Consider the following 12,697-nt stretch of genomic DNA (forward strand, 5'->3'; position numbering starts at 1 on the left):
GATTAGAGAAATGCAAATCAAAACAACTCTTAGATACCACATCTCTCCTGTCAGATTGGCTAAAATAACAAATCAGGAGAATGATAAATGCTGGAAAGGATGTGGGGAAATTGGAACATTGTTGCATTGCTGGTGGAGTTGTGAGCTGATCCAGCCATTTTGGAGGGTGGTTTGGAACTATGCCCAAAGGTCTATAGAAATGTTCATACCCTTTGACCCAGCAATACCACTTCTAGGGTTGTATCCCAAAGAAATCACACAAGCGGGAAAAGGAAACATATGTACAAGAATATTTATAGCAGCTCTCTTTGTGGTAGCCAAGAATTGGAAATCAAAGGGATGCCCATCAATTGGGGAATGGCTGAACAAGCTGTGGTATATGAAGGTGATGGAATACTATTGTGCCATAAGAAATGGGGATGATGCAGACTTCATAACAACCTGGAAAAACCTACACGACATAATGCTGAGTGAGAGGAGCAGAGCCAGGAGAACGTTGTGCACAGCCACAGATATATGGATTCCGTGAGGAGCAACCCTGACATACTGCACTTTTCTCAGCAACCTAAAGGGCAAGGACAACTCCAGGGGACTCACGATGGAGAATGCTATCTTCATCGAGACAAAGAACTGCGAAGTTTGAATACAGACTGAGGCACACTACATGCTTGCCTTTTCTGCTTCTCTTTTGTTTTTGTTTTTGGGTTTGTTTTTTTTTTTGGGTCTGTTTCTTCTTTCTCATGATTCCTTCCATTGGTCAAAATTCTTCTCCACGACTTGACTAGTGCATAAATTAATTCAATGCGAAGTTATACATGACAGTTATATGATACTTCATGCCATCTTGGGGAGGGAGGGGGGAGGGAGGGGAGAAAAACTGGAACTCAAAACTATGTAGAACCGTGTGTGGTAAACTAAAAATAAATAAAGAAATTTATTAAAAAAATTATATTAGAATTAATCATATAATTATTGTTATTCATTGTTATATGTATATATAATATGGCATACTATATAATTATGATAATGAATCTATGCAATATTATTACTGTGATATTGCAGGTATATATATTTATATTCCATATATACTTTTATGGGGTGTATGGGGTATTCATGGAGTACTAACACCTCTGGTGTGAGGGCTTGTTGAGCCCTTTTCAGGGCTGCTCATTCAGCCCTGTCTATGTTCTAGAACTTTGGCAAAAGCAAAAGTAAAAATCCTAGAATATTGCTTAAATACTGTACTCTTGTTCCTTTCTTAAAAGTCAGGGCAACACTTCCCCTTCTCAGAAAGTATAATCAAGTTAAGGGCAGAAGAAAAATTTGAACTTTAACTGTGAGCTTCCATCAGAGCTGCAGAAATGTCCATCTGTCCCCTAACTCTCAACAACCTGTGGCTCCAAGACGTTCTAGCATGTGCAGTGGCCACACCCTGGTAAAACCGTCTCTGCAGACATCAGTGAATTAGGGGGATGTCTACCCCAAGCATGCGAAGACTTCACAAACATGAGGACAGTTTGTTAGAAAGGCCATGAAGGCAGCTAAAGCAGGCTCTGGGGAGGGCTTAGAGCTTGGTCAGACATCAAAGACACCAAAGTCATCCACTGCATCCAGGATCCTCTTGACTTTTATCTTGCCAGTGGACTTCAATAGCTCTAGAAGAGTGAATGAGACCGAGAATGTTGGGCAACTCTGTCTCATTTAAATACAATTCATTCTCAAGTCGAGAGATCCTGTGATGTCATTGGTCCTCTTCGAAAACAAAGGATGAACAACAATGTACACACAAACAAATATATTTCATTTCCACGATTATAATATAAGCTTCTTGAAGGCATATCCTTTTTCATCTTTGTCTCTTCATTGCCTAGCATAGTATTTGGCACACAGCAGAAACATCATAAATACTTATTGATTCGCTGATTCTCTTGATCTTCCCACGGAGGTTACTTTTTGAATCTTTTCTGCTCTTCGCTTCCTAGAAAGTCAGTCCCTAATTACCATTTCTGAGTCCAATGCTAGAAGAAGGTAACCTTCCACAGGCAGAGGGAAGTCAGGGAAAGGGTATTTGGACCTGGCTACTTTGAGGGGAGAGAAGAAAAGGCCAAGGAGAAAGGTATAAAGTATTTTAAGTATTTGAATTTCTGCAGCTCTGATGGGAGCTCACAATTAAACTTCAAATTTTTCTTCTGTCCTTACTTGATTATACTTTCTGAGAAGGGCAAGTGTTGCCCTGACTTTCAAGAAAGAAACAAGAGTACAGTATTTAAGCAATATTCTAGGATTTTCACTTTTGTTTTGCTAAAGTTCTAGAACATATTAAATGCATGTAATTCTACTCTCCAATCAGTACAGTATGATCATGGCCCACCCTTACTCAAGAAGCTCCTAGGGGTTTGTTTAAAGAAGAAAAAAGACTCCTTAATTTATCATTTAAAGTCCTTTACAGTCTGATTCCTACCTACCTTTACAGATTTATTTCACCTTGTCCACTTTTATGTCCTCTCAGTGTCAGTCAAACAGGAGAACCTCTATTCCTGAAACTGGCAGTCTATCTCCTCCTTTGTACCTCAGTGCAGGCAATATGCATGCCTGGATTGGCCTCCTCTCCCTAAGTCTGCCTCTGAGAATCAATCCAGACACCACCTCCTGTGGGAAGCCTTCCCTGACCTTCCTATTTGTTAGTGGTCATTCTTGTATTTATTTGTCGATTTAGATGCTTTTAATCCCTACCCCTCAAAAGTTGAATGTGAGAATATAAATTCCTGGAAGGCAAAATATATTCCAGCCCTCCTCCCTTGGTCATTCAAGACCTAGCATGGTGCCTTACACAAGGTAGGTGAAGAAAGAATGCTCATTGAATTGAACCAACCGTCTAAACAGAAGCAAGGATCATGAAGAGTTAATAAATTTTAATCGAGACTAGGTATAGCTCAACTAATTTTATTAATCAAAAAACCTTCCTTCTTTTCCTGTATAGGATTTTAAAACTGGTAGAATGTTGTGGAAGTAGTGGGATTTCAGCAATCTGAGAAAGTTACTCATGATCTTTGTGCATACATTGGAAGAATAAAGGATGAGGGCCAGAACAGGTGGTCGAAATTAGAACTAGTCAAGTACCCAGCCCCAGAGAATAGTTAAGAATGAATCATTTCCTACTAGGAGAGGGGTTTCCAGGGGACCAGTACAAGGATCTCTTGACCAGGGGCTGGTCAACATTTTTATGTCGATTTGGATAAAGGTGACTGCATAGCTCTCTTTCACTTAAAATCAATTCACTTGCAAGTCATGACATTGCTTTCCTGATAAGAATGAAGAACAAACAGCATATACATATACACACATGCACACATATAATACACATATGGGTGTATACATGTGTGTGTATATATATGATTTTCTAAGGTAATATGTAGCCTGCAGGGATACTTATGTGTGGTTTTGTGGCCCTTGTTTCTATTTGAGTTTGATACCACCGACCTAAAGGACCTTGGGGCTAGTTTAAATATGGTGCCTCAGACCCAGATAGCCTCTTGTAGTTTGTTGAAAGGAAACTTCTGAAGTTTTAGGAGAGGAACACAGTCTGTCAATAAGGAGGCATAGAGGCTTGGCACAATGACATGGGACCTGTTAACAGGAAGAAGTACGCCAAAGCACTGAAAATATGAAATCTTAAACATGGGTTAAAATAAAAAAATCAATTATATAAATGTAAGATATGGGCAGCATTGCTTGATAACAGTTCCTGTCAGGGGAAAAAAAGAACTGTTTGGTTTTTTTTTGTTTATGGGTTGTTGTTGTTGTTTAGTGTATTTCAGAAAATCAGAGCCAGTAATGGATACAGTAGCAAAATGTTCATATTCTAAGGAAGCACATTTAGGCTTAAAGTAACGAGACACTTGTAAATTAATTAAAGCAGTTCAGAAGAAGAATGTGTCATCTCAAGAGGCCACCTAAGCCCATGTTGCCCACTCCCCTGCCCCCTGATGCCAGCAGAAGTCTTTGTAGAAGGGTTTCCTCTTTAGAAATTAAGCAACCAACCAACAAGCATGTACTGCATGCCCCCAATGTGCCAGGCACTGTGCTAGACACAGGAGATACAACCACAAAGAATAAAACGGGCTTGGATCAGAGAAAATGGCCTCTGAGGTTGAATTATTCTGACTCTACTTGTTCTGTTTTATAGGTAAGAGCTTGATGCATCACACAGCTGTTTGAAGTTTTTACTTTAATTTCTAGGACCGATGAAATACTTGCAGAGAGAGAGAGAGAGACATAAGTCTTTTCTACTGGGTAGACCTAGGATTTTCAGGACTTCACATTATAAATCTAATAGCACAAAATAAATATGTAAACAAAAATCAAAAATGTAGGACATACAAAGCATAGGGTTTGCAAACACTGACATCACTGGCAGACCTGGGGAGATTATCTGGTCCATGCAGAATTTCATTGAGTCAATGCTTTTCTAAGTCAGGGCACTCTAATATGATTCATCTTCTGTTATCCTCCCTGAGAGGTAAATGGAGCAGACATCATCCTCATTTCATCCTTTCACACTCTAGTCACTGCACACAGATCTGAATCACAAATTCCTCTAGGGCAGGGAACATGGCTTATACCTATCTGTAGCCAATACTTGGCAAAATTCCCTGTACATCCTGGGCCTTCGATAAATGTTTGTTTTTGTTCTTATAATGAAGATGATGATGATGAAAAAGAAATCACCAGTGGAGGGTAGACAGGCCTGGCATACTTTGGGCCAAGGGGTCATGAAAGGCTTGGCATATAGGAGATGCTTAATGAATACTACTTGTATTGCTATCAGTCCTAAGCATATTCCCTCAAAGAAATTGGTGTATCATTTTCAGGCAGTGGAGTATAGTAGTAATAATTCTGGGTTGAAATCAGGAGGTTTGACTCTGGCCATTTGACATAAGCTGGGTAACTGTGATAAAGTCAGTTAACTTTTTTGAGCCTCATTTTTCTCTCATTTGTAAATTGGGGGCAATAATTGTCCTATGTATGTCAGAGAATTTAGAGCTAGATTTGACCTGACAAATCGTCTATCTCCACGATGAAGAAATTAAAGTAAAGGGGCCAAAGTTGAACAAGGAAGGAAAGAGAAGGGGAGAGGAACGAGTAGGTATGAAGCACCTACTATGTGCCAGTCACTTGACAAATATTATCTCATTCAGTCTTCACAATAGCCCTGGAAGGGAGGTGATCCATCTAACCACCTCCTCTAACTTCAGACCCAGTGCTGTCACCATTGTGGCAGCACTACCCCTCACAAAAGTACTTTGTAAGCCATACTTAGCAATGGAATTGTTATTGCCATCAGTCAATAAGCAAGTATTTATTAAGTGGCTGCTGTGTGCCAGGTACTGTACAAAGCACCACCAGACAGAGCATCTCTTTATTGTGAGCCTTTTCTGTATGAAACCACTATTTGATTGCTAAGACCCAGGAGAGAAAAACTCCACTAAACATTTTGTGTTTTCTAAATAAAAATATATTACTAAAATAAAAATAATATGTATATGGGTATATATGTACATATATGTATAAAAATATACACAAATATATATTTATGTGTATGTACGTGCATATATACACACATATATTCTCTCCGTCTCTGCCTCTCTCTGTCTCTGCCTCTCTTTCTCTCTCTCTCCCTCCCTCTCTCTCTCTTCCCCCCTTCTCTGAAGGATAGAGTAAATGAGTAACAAATTTACCAGTTTAACCTGACTAAAATCAATTAATCAGTAAGCATTTATTAAGTACCTAAAGAATAAAAATTCAAAGAGTGAAAAAGTTCTTCCCCTAAAAGAGCTTACTTAATGGGTAAATAACATGTCAACGTACAAGTGTGTATATAGGCATGTGTAGTATGTGTGTATACATATACATATATATATACATATATATATATAAACACACACATATATATGCATATATGTATAATAAATATAAAGAAAATAAATTTTGAAACAAAACATAATCTTAAAGTGACACTTTTTTCCTATTACTGTGGAGAACATCCTCCCCAGTCACCCCAGTTTATCTCCCACTTCTTGCCCTGACTCCACACGTCCAATGTATTACCAGACCTTTTCATTTGTACCTTCACAACATCACTTCATTTCTCTATGTATGTCCTTCTCTTCAATCCTATGGTCACCACCGTAGTTCAAGCCCTCATTACCCCTCATCCAGGCTACTGCAATAACCTTCTAAGAGGTCTCCTCACCTCAAGTTGTTTCACGCCCCAATTCAGAGTCAGCTGTCGAAATGATTTTTCTAAAGTATAGGGCTGACCATGTCAATGAAATTTAGTGGATCCCTATCACCTCCGACCTAGATCAAATATAAATTCCTCCGTTGGACACTTAAAGCCTTGGGCCCTTTCCACCTCTTCAGTCTTCTAATACTTTATTCCCCTTCACGGTCTACAGTCTAATGACCTTGGCCTACTTGAAGTTCCTCAAACAGGATGCCACCTCCTTTCTCAGTGCCATTGAGCTGGGTGGTCTTCCCTTCCCTGAAATATTTTGCCCCCTCACCTCTGCCTCATAGCTTCCCCAGCGTCCTTCAGCTTAAGTCCTGCCTTTCTGTAGGAGGCCTTACACAGCCCTACCCAGCCTCCCCCAGCTGCTAATGCCTTCCTCTCTCAGATTATCTTCTATCTTTTCTGTATATGGCTTAACAGTTTTGATATTGTCTCCCCATTAGAGTCTATGCTCCTGAAAGGCAAGAGACTGTTTTTGCCTTTCTTTGCTTAAGCGCCATGTTTAGCACATAGTAAGTACTTAATAAAGGCTTATTGACCCCACTCTGGTTGCTTTCCTTCTAGGCCTCACTCAGCTGTACCCCTAGCCTTTGTACAATCTTACACTGTTTACGTGGATATCTGTTTCCTTCATTCCAAAATGAGGAACCTCGGGTAGATGATTTATGAGATCCTTCCTGGTTTAAAATTCTGTGATATCTGTGAAATCACCCTCAAAGAGAGAGAGAACACCAGGTCTAGCGGGATCAAACATGCTATTGGAACTAACATTTGTCTATAAATGGAATCAAGCTGTTTTGATGATAGGAGACTTCAAAATCTCCTAAGCTTACTACTCAGATGAAATGGAGTTTATTATCCTCTAAATTTGTACCTTCTCAGGAGGCAAACAGTACAGCCGAAAGAGGGCCAAGTTGGAAGTCAAAGGACCTAGATTCGAATCCTCCTTCTGTCACTCCCAATGTGACCTTGGACAAAAAAAAACTTCACCACTCTGTGTCTCAATAACCCCCCTTGTAAAACAAGAGGATTCGGCTAAATCAATTAAGAAGTCTTTTCCAGCTTTCAGTCTATAAATCTAAGGCCCATCCCTCCCCTTCACTTCCAAGATCGTCACCTTCAGAGTATCTTTGGTTTCCCTTATTCTTCCTTACATCTCTTCCCCAACAAGTTAATGTCTTATCCCTTCTATCTCCTAATCTTTTCCATCTGAACTTCTACCACCACGCCCATTTCCACTGACACTGCACTAATCCAAGCCCTCATTACAACCCATACAGACAATTTCAATGACCTCCTAATAGGCCTTCCTCCCTCCACTTTCTCCACCCTCTTTATCATGAATATTGCATATATGGTTGTCTTGTCTGTGTTTGATTGGCCTATCAGACTACAGTTGTTCAACCTAAATATGCATATATATATATATATATATATATATATATATATATATATATATATATGTATATGTTCGTGTATGTAGATGTATTAAAAAAGGTATTCATTGATGTGTTTTGTCTTTGAACAATTATTTCCCAAAGTACCACAATGGCCATGTGTAATTTGCCTTGCTGATACACCATGCAACCCTCCCTTATAAAGAGACAAAACGACCACATCTAATAATGTATATAACATCACATACACACACACACACACACGCACACACGCACACACGCACATAAGAGGAGAGAGAGAGAGAGACAGAGAGACAGAGAGACAGAGAGAGAGAGAGAGAGAGAGAGAGAGTCTTGCATGCAGCTAGCATAAGAATCATGTCTTCTCACTCCAGTATCAGTCATCTTTCTAATATATAACACTTTACAATTCAATAGTAATTGCAAATGACAAATATTTGCTGAATCATATGGAAATATTTAAAGACTCTCTCCCTCATCAGAAAGGCAAGTCTGTTTCATCAATACGACTCTTAAGCTCTTCAATGTCTAAAAAACCACAAAGCTATGGAACATAGTAGGTGCCCATCATATAATTGTAAATAATTCTTGGATCCATCTTTCAAGTCCTAGCATCTCTTCTCACATCCAGCCTCATATCATTAGCTAACTACTGGACATCTTAAACTTGACATGTCCAAAATGTCCCCCCAAACCCTTTCTTCTTACAAAATTCTCTATTACTGCCAAGGCTGCTACTATCCTCCCTGTCACTCAGGCTGGCATTCTAGGTATCCTCCTTGACTTCTTTCTCTCTCTCATCTCACCTCTCTCTTTCCAAGTCTTGTCATTTTTATCTTGATCATGTCTCTCACTTATGTTCTCCTAGCTATGTGGCACAGTAGATAAGAGCACTGGGCCTAGAGTCAAAAAAGTTCTGAAATCAAATCCAACATAAGACACTCAAATAGCTGTGTGGCCTTGGCTAAGTCACATAACCTCTGTCTTAGTTTCCTCAAGTGTAAAAAGGGAATAATGATGGCATGTAGCTCCTAAGATTTTTGTAAGGCTGAAATAAGATATGATTTGTAAAGGGCTCAGCACAGAGCTTGGCACACAGTAAGCATTTAATTAAAAGCCCCCCCACCCCCCCAAAAAAGAAAAAAACATAACAAGAGTCTGACCATAGAAAGTTATTATGGTAACAGGGAAGACCATACAGAAGAGGACAAAAATGTCCAAACAAAACACCAAAGTAAAATGGCAAGTGGTCTCAAGCCAAGAAAGAACTCATGGAAGAGTTCAAAAAGGAGCTTAAAAATCCTATAGGAGAGATTGAAGAAAAAGAAAAGAGAAAAGACATGAGAGTAATGAAAGATAATTATGAAAAATGAGTCAACAACTTTGAAAACTGCTTAAAAAGTAGGCTAAATTGAAAAGTAGATACAAAATTCCACTGAAGAAAACACCTCCTTAAAAAGTACAATTGACCAAATGAAAAAGGAAAGTACAAAAGCTAGTTGAGGAAAACAACATGTTAAAAGTTAGAATTGTGGGGCGGAGCCAAGATGGCAGCTGGGAAGCAAGGACTTGCTTAAGCTCTCCCCCGGTTCCTCCAAACACCTATAAAAATGGCTCTAAACAAATTCCAGAGCTACAGAACCCACAAAATAGCAGAGGGAAGCAGGGCTCCAGCCCAGGACAGTCTGGATGGTCGCTGGGAAGGATCTATCGCACAGAGCTCAGAGCAGAATGGAGCAGAGCCCAGCATGGGCCACGCCAAGACCAACCAGATCAAGAGCTGGGCAGAACAGGCCACAGGGCCCTGAATCATTGAGCTGTGGCAGTTACTGGACGTCTCAACCCACAAACACCAAAGACAACAGAGAAGGTTAGTGGGATAAGCTGCTGGGACAGAGTGAAAGGAGTTCGCAGGTGGCCACCATCCCAGGGGTGGCAGAGGTGGGGCAGCTCTGAGGCTGCTTCCAGAGCTACAGCTGCAGTTGCTTCTGGCCCCAGGCCCACCCTGTGGGAGGAATTAAGAGGCAGATTAGAGCTGGAGTGCAAAGTCTGCTTTGTCCTAACTGGATCTGGGCTGCAATCCTGGTTGGTGGTTCTTGGGGGAGAAGGAGCACTGGTGTGGCAGAGCTTGCTGTGCAGAAGTAACTCTGAAAACAGCAGCGCAGCCTTTCAAGTTTGGGACAAAGTAATCTCTACTCTAAAGCAGTCATACCCTGACAAAAAGCTCAAGAATCAAGTACTTGGCTGGGAACATGAACAGGCAGCGAAACTGTTCTCAGATTCAGAGTAGGACTTTGGAATCATTTTTGGTGACAAAGAATACCAAAAGATACAACCATAAGAAGTCAACAAAGTCAAAGAGCCTACATCAAAAGCCTCCAAGAAAAACATGAACTGGTCTCAGGGCATAGAAGAGCTCAAAAAGGATTTGGAAAAGCAAGTAAGAGAAGTAAAGGAAAAGTTGGGAAGAGAAATGAGAGTGATGCAAGAAAAGCATGAAGAACAAGTCAATGACTTGCTAAAGGAGACCCAAAAAAATACTGAAGAAAACAACACCTTAAAAAATAGACTAACTCAAAGGACAAAAGAGCTCAAAAAAGCCAATGAGGAGAAATTCTGCCTTGAAAGGCAGAATTAGCCAAATGGAAAAGGAGGTCCAAAAGACCACTGAAGAAAATATTACCTTAAATATTAGACTGGAGCAAGTGGAAGCTAGTGACCTTATGAGAAATCAAGATATTATAAAACAGAACCAAAGGAAGGAAAAAAATGGAAGACAATGTGAACTACCTCATTGGAAAAAACACTGACCTGGAAAATAGATCCAGGAGAGATAATTTAAGAATTATTGGATTACCTGAAAGTCATGATGAAAAAAACGAGCCTAGATATCATCTTTCAAGAAATTATCAAGGAGAACGGCCCTGATATTCTATAGCCAGAGGGTAAAATAGAAATTGAAAGAACCCACCGATTGCCTCCTGAAAAAGATCCCATAAAGAAAACTCCTAGGAATATTGTCGCCAAATTCCAGAGCTCCCCAGATCAAGGAGAAAATACTGCAAGCAGCCAGAAAGAAACAATTTTAGTATTGTGGAAACAAAATCAGGATAACACAAGATCTAGCAGCTTCTACAGGAAGGGATCGAAGGGCTTGGAATATGATATTCTGGATGTCAGTGAAGCTAGGATTAAAACCAAGAATCACCTACCCAGCAAAACTGAGTATAATGCTCCAAGGCAAAATATGGATTTTCAATTAAATAGAGGACTTTCAAGCTTTCTCAGTGAAAAGACCAGAGCTGAATAGAAAACTTGGCTTTCAAACACAAGAATCAAGAGAAGCATGAAAAGGTAAACAAGAAAGAGAAATCATAAGTGACTTACTAAAGTTGAACTGTTTTGTTTACATTCCTACATGGAAAGATGATGTGTGTAATTCATGAGACTTCAGAATTAGGTTAGCTGAAGGAAATACAGAGAGAGAGGGGAGGGGCACGGGGTGAGCCGAATATAAAGGGATGATATCTAAAAAAATCAAATTGAGGGATGAGAGAGGAATATATTGAGAGAGGGTTTCAGAAAGGGAGAGATAGAATGGGGTAAATTATCTCACATAAAAGTGGCAAGAAAAAGCAGTTCTGTTGGGAGGGAAGAGGGGGCCAGTGAGGGGGAATGAGTGAATCTTGCTCTCACTGGATTTGACCTGAGGAGGGAATAACATACACAGTCAATTGGGTATCTTACCCCACAGGAAAGAAAGAGGAAGGGGATAAAAAAAGGGGGGGGTGATAGAAGGTAGGGCAGATAGGGGGAGGAGGTAATCAAAAGCAAACACTTTTGCAAAGGGACAGGGTCGTGGGAGAAAATTGAATAAAGGGGGTCTGGATAGGAGGGAGCAAAATATAGTTAGTCTTTCACAACATGAGTATTATGGAAGGGTTTTTCATAATGATACATGTGTGACCTATGTTGAATTGCTTGCCTTCTTAGAGATGGTGGGTGGGGAGGGAAGAGGGGAGAGAATTTGGAACTCCAAGTTTTAAAAGTAGATGTTCAAAAAAAAGTTGTTTTTGCATGCAATTAGGAAATAAGATATACAGGCAATGGTGCATAGAAAGCTATCTTGCCCTACAAGACAGTAAGGGAAAAGGGCATGGGGGTGGAATGGAGTGACAGAAGTGAGGGCTGACTGGGGAACGGGGCAATCAGAATATATGCCATCTTGGAGTGGGGGGGGGGGGAGGGCAGAAATGGGGAGAAAATTTGTAATTCAAAATCTTGTGGAAATCAATGCTAAAAACTAAAAATATTAAATAAGTAATAAAATATAATGAAAAGAAAGAAAGAAAAAAGTTAGAATTGGGCAATTGCAAGCCAATGACTCTATGAGACATCAAGAATCAATCAAACAAATTCAAAAGAATGAAAAAATGGAAGAAAATGTAAAATACCTCATGGGTATTTCAAATTCTCAGGAACACAATGATCCGTGACAAGTGCAAAGGACTCACAAAGGATAAATGTATCCATATCCAGATAAAGAGCTGATGGACTCTGAATGTATAATGAAGCAGTTTTTTCACTTTATTCTTTCTCATTTTTTTTCCTTTTGATGTTTTTCTCTCACAATTGTGACCAAAATGGAAATATTTTACATGATAACACATGTATAAACTATATCAAACTGCCTCCCATTTACAGAAAAGAGGAGCAGAGGGAGGGAGGAAGAAAAATTTGGAACTTAAAACCTTATAAAATCGAATGCTAAAATTTTTCTTGACATGTATCTTGGGAAAAAATAAAATATTACTTAAAAAGAATGTTACAAATTGTCTTTACATGTAATTGGGACAAAAGAAAATACTCTTAAAAGAAAAAAATAATCAAATGAGTTGAAAAAAGTCATAATTCCCTAAATTCTATTGCTAATTTCTCTATTTCTATTGTATATTAACCTCTCTACATACTTCTATATGATTAAGCA

The sequence above is a fragment of the Trichosurus vulpecula genome, chromosome 4, assembly GCF_011100635.1.
Source record: "Trichosurus vulpecula isolate mTriVul1 chromosome 4, mTriVul1.pri, whole genome shotgun sequence".
In the NCBI taxonomy this organism is placed as follows: Eukaryota; Metazoa; Chordata; class Mammalia; order Diprotodontia; family Phalangeridae; genus Trichosurus; species Trichosurus vulpecula.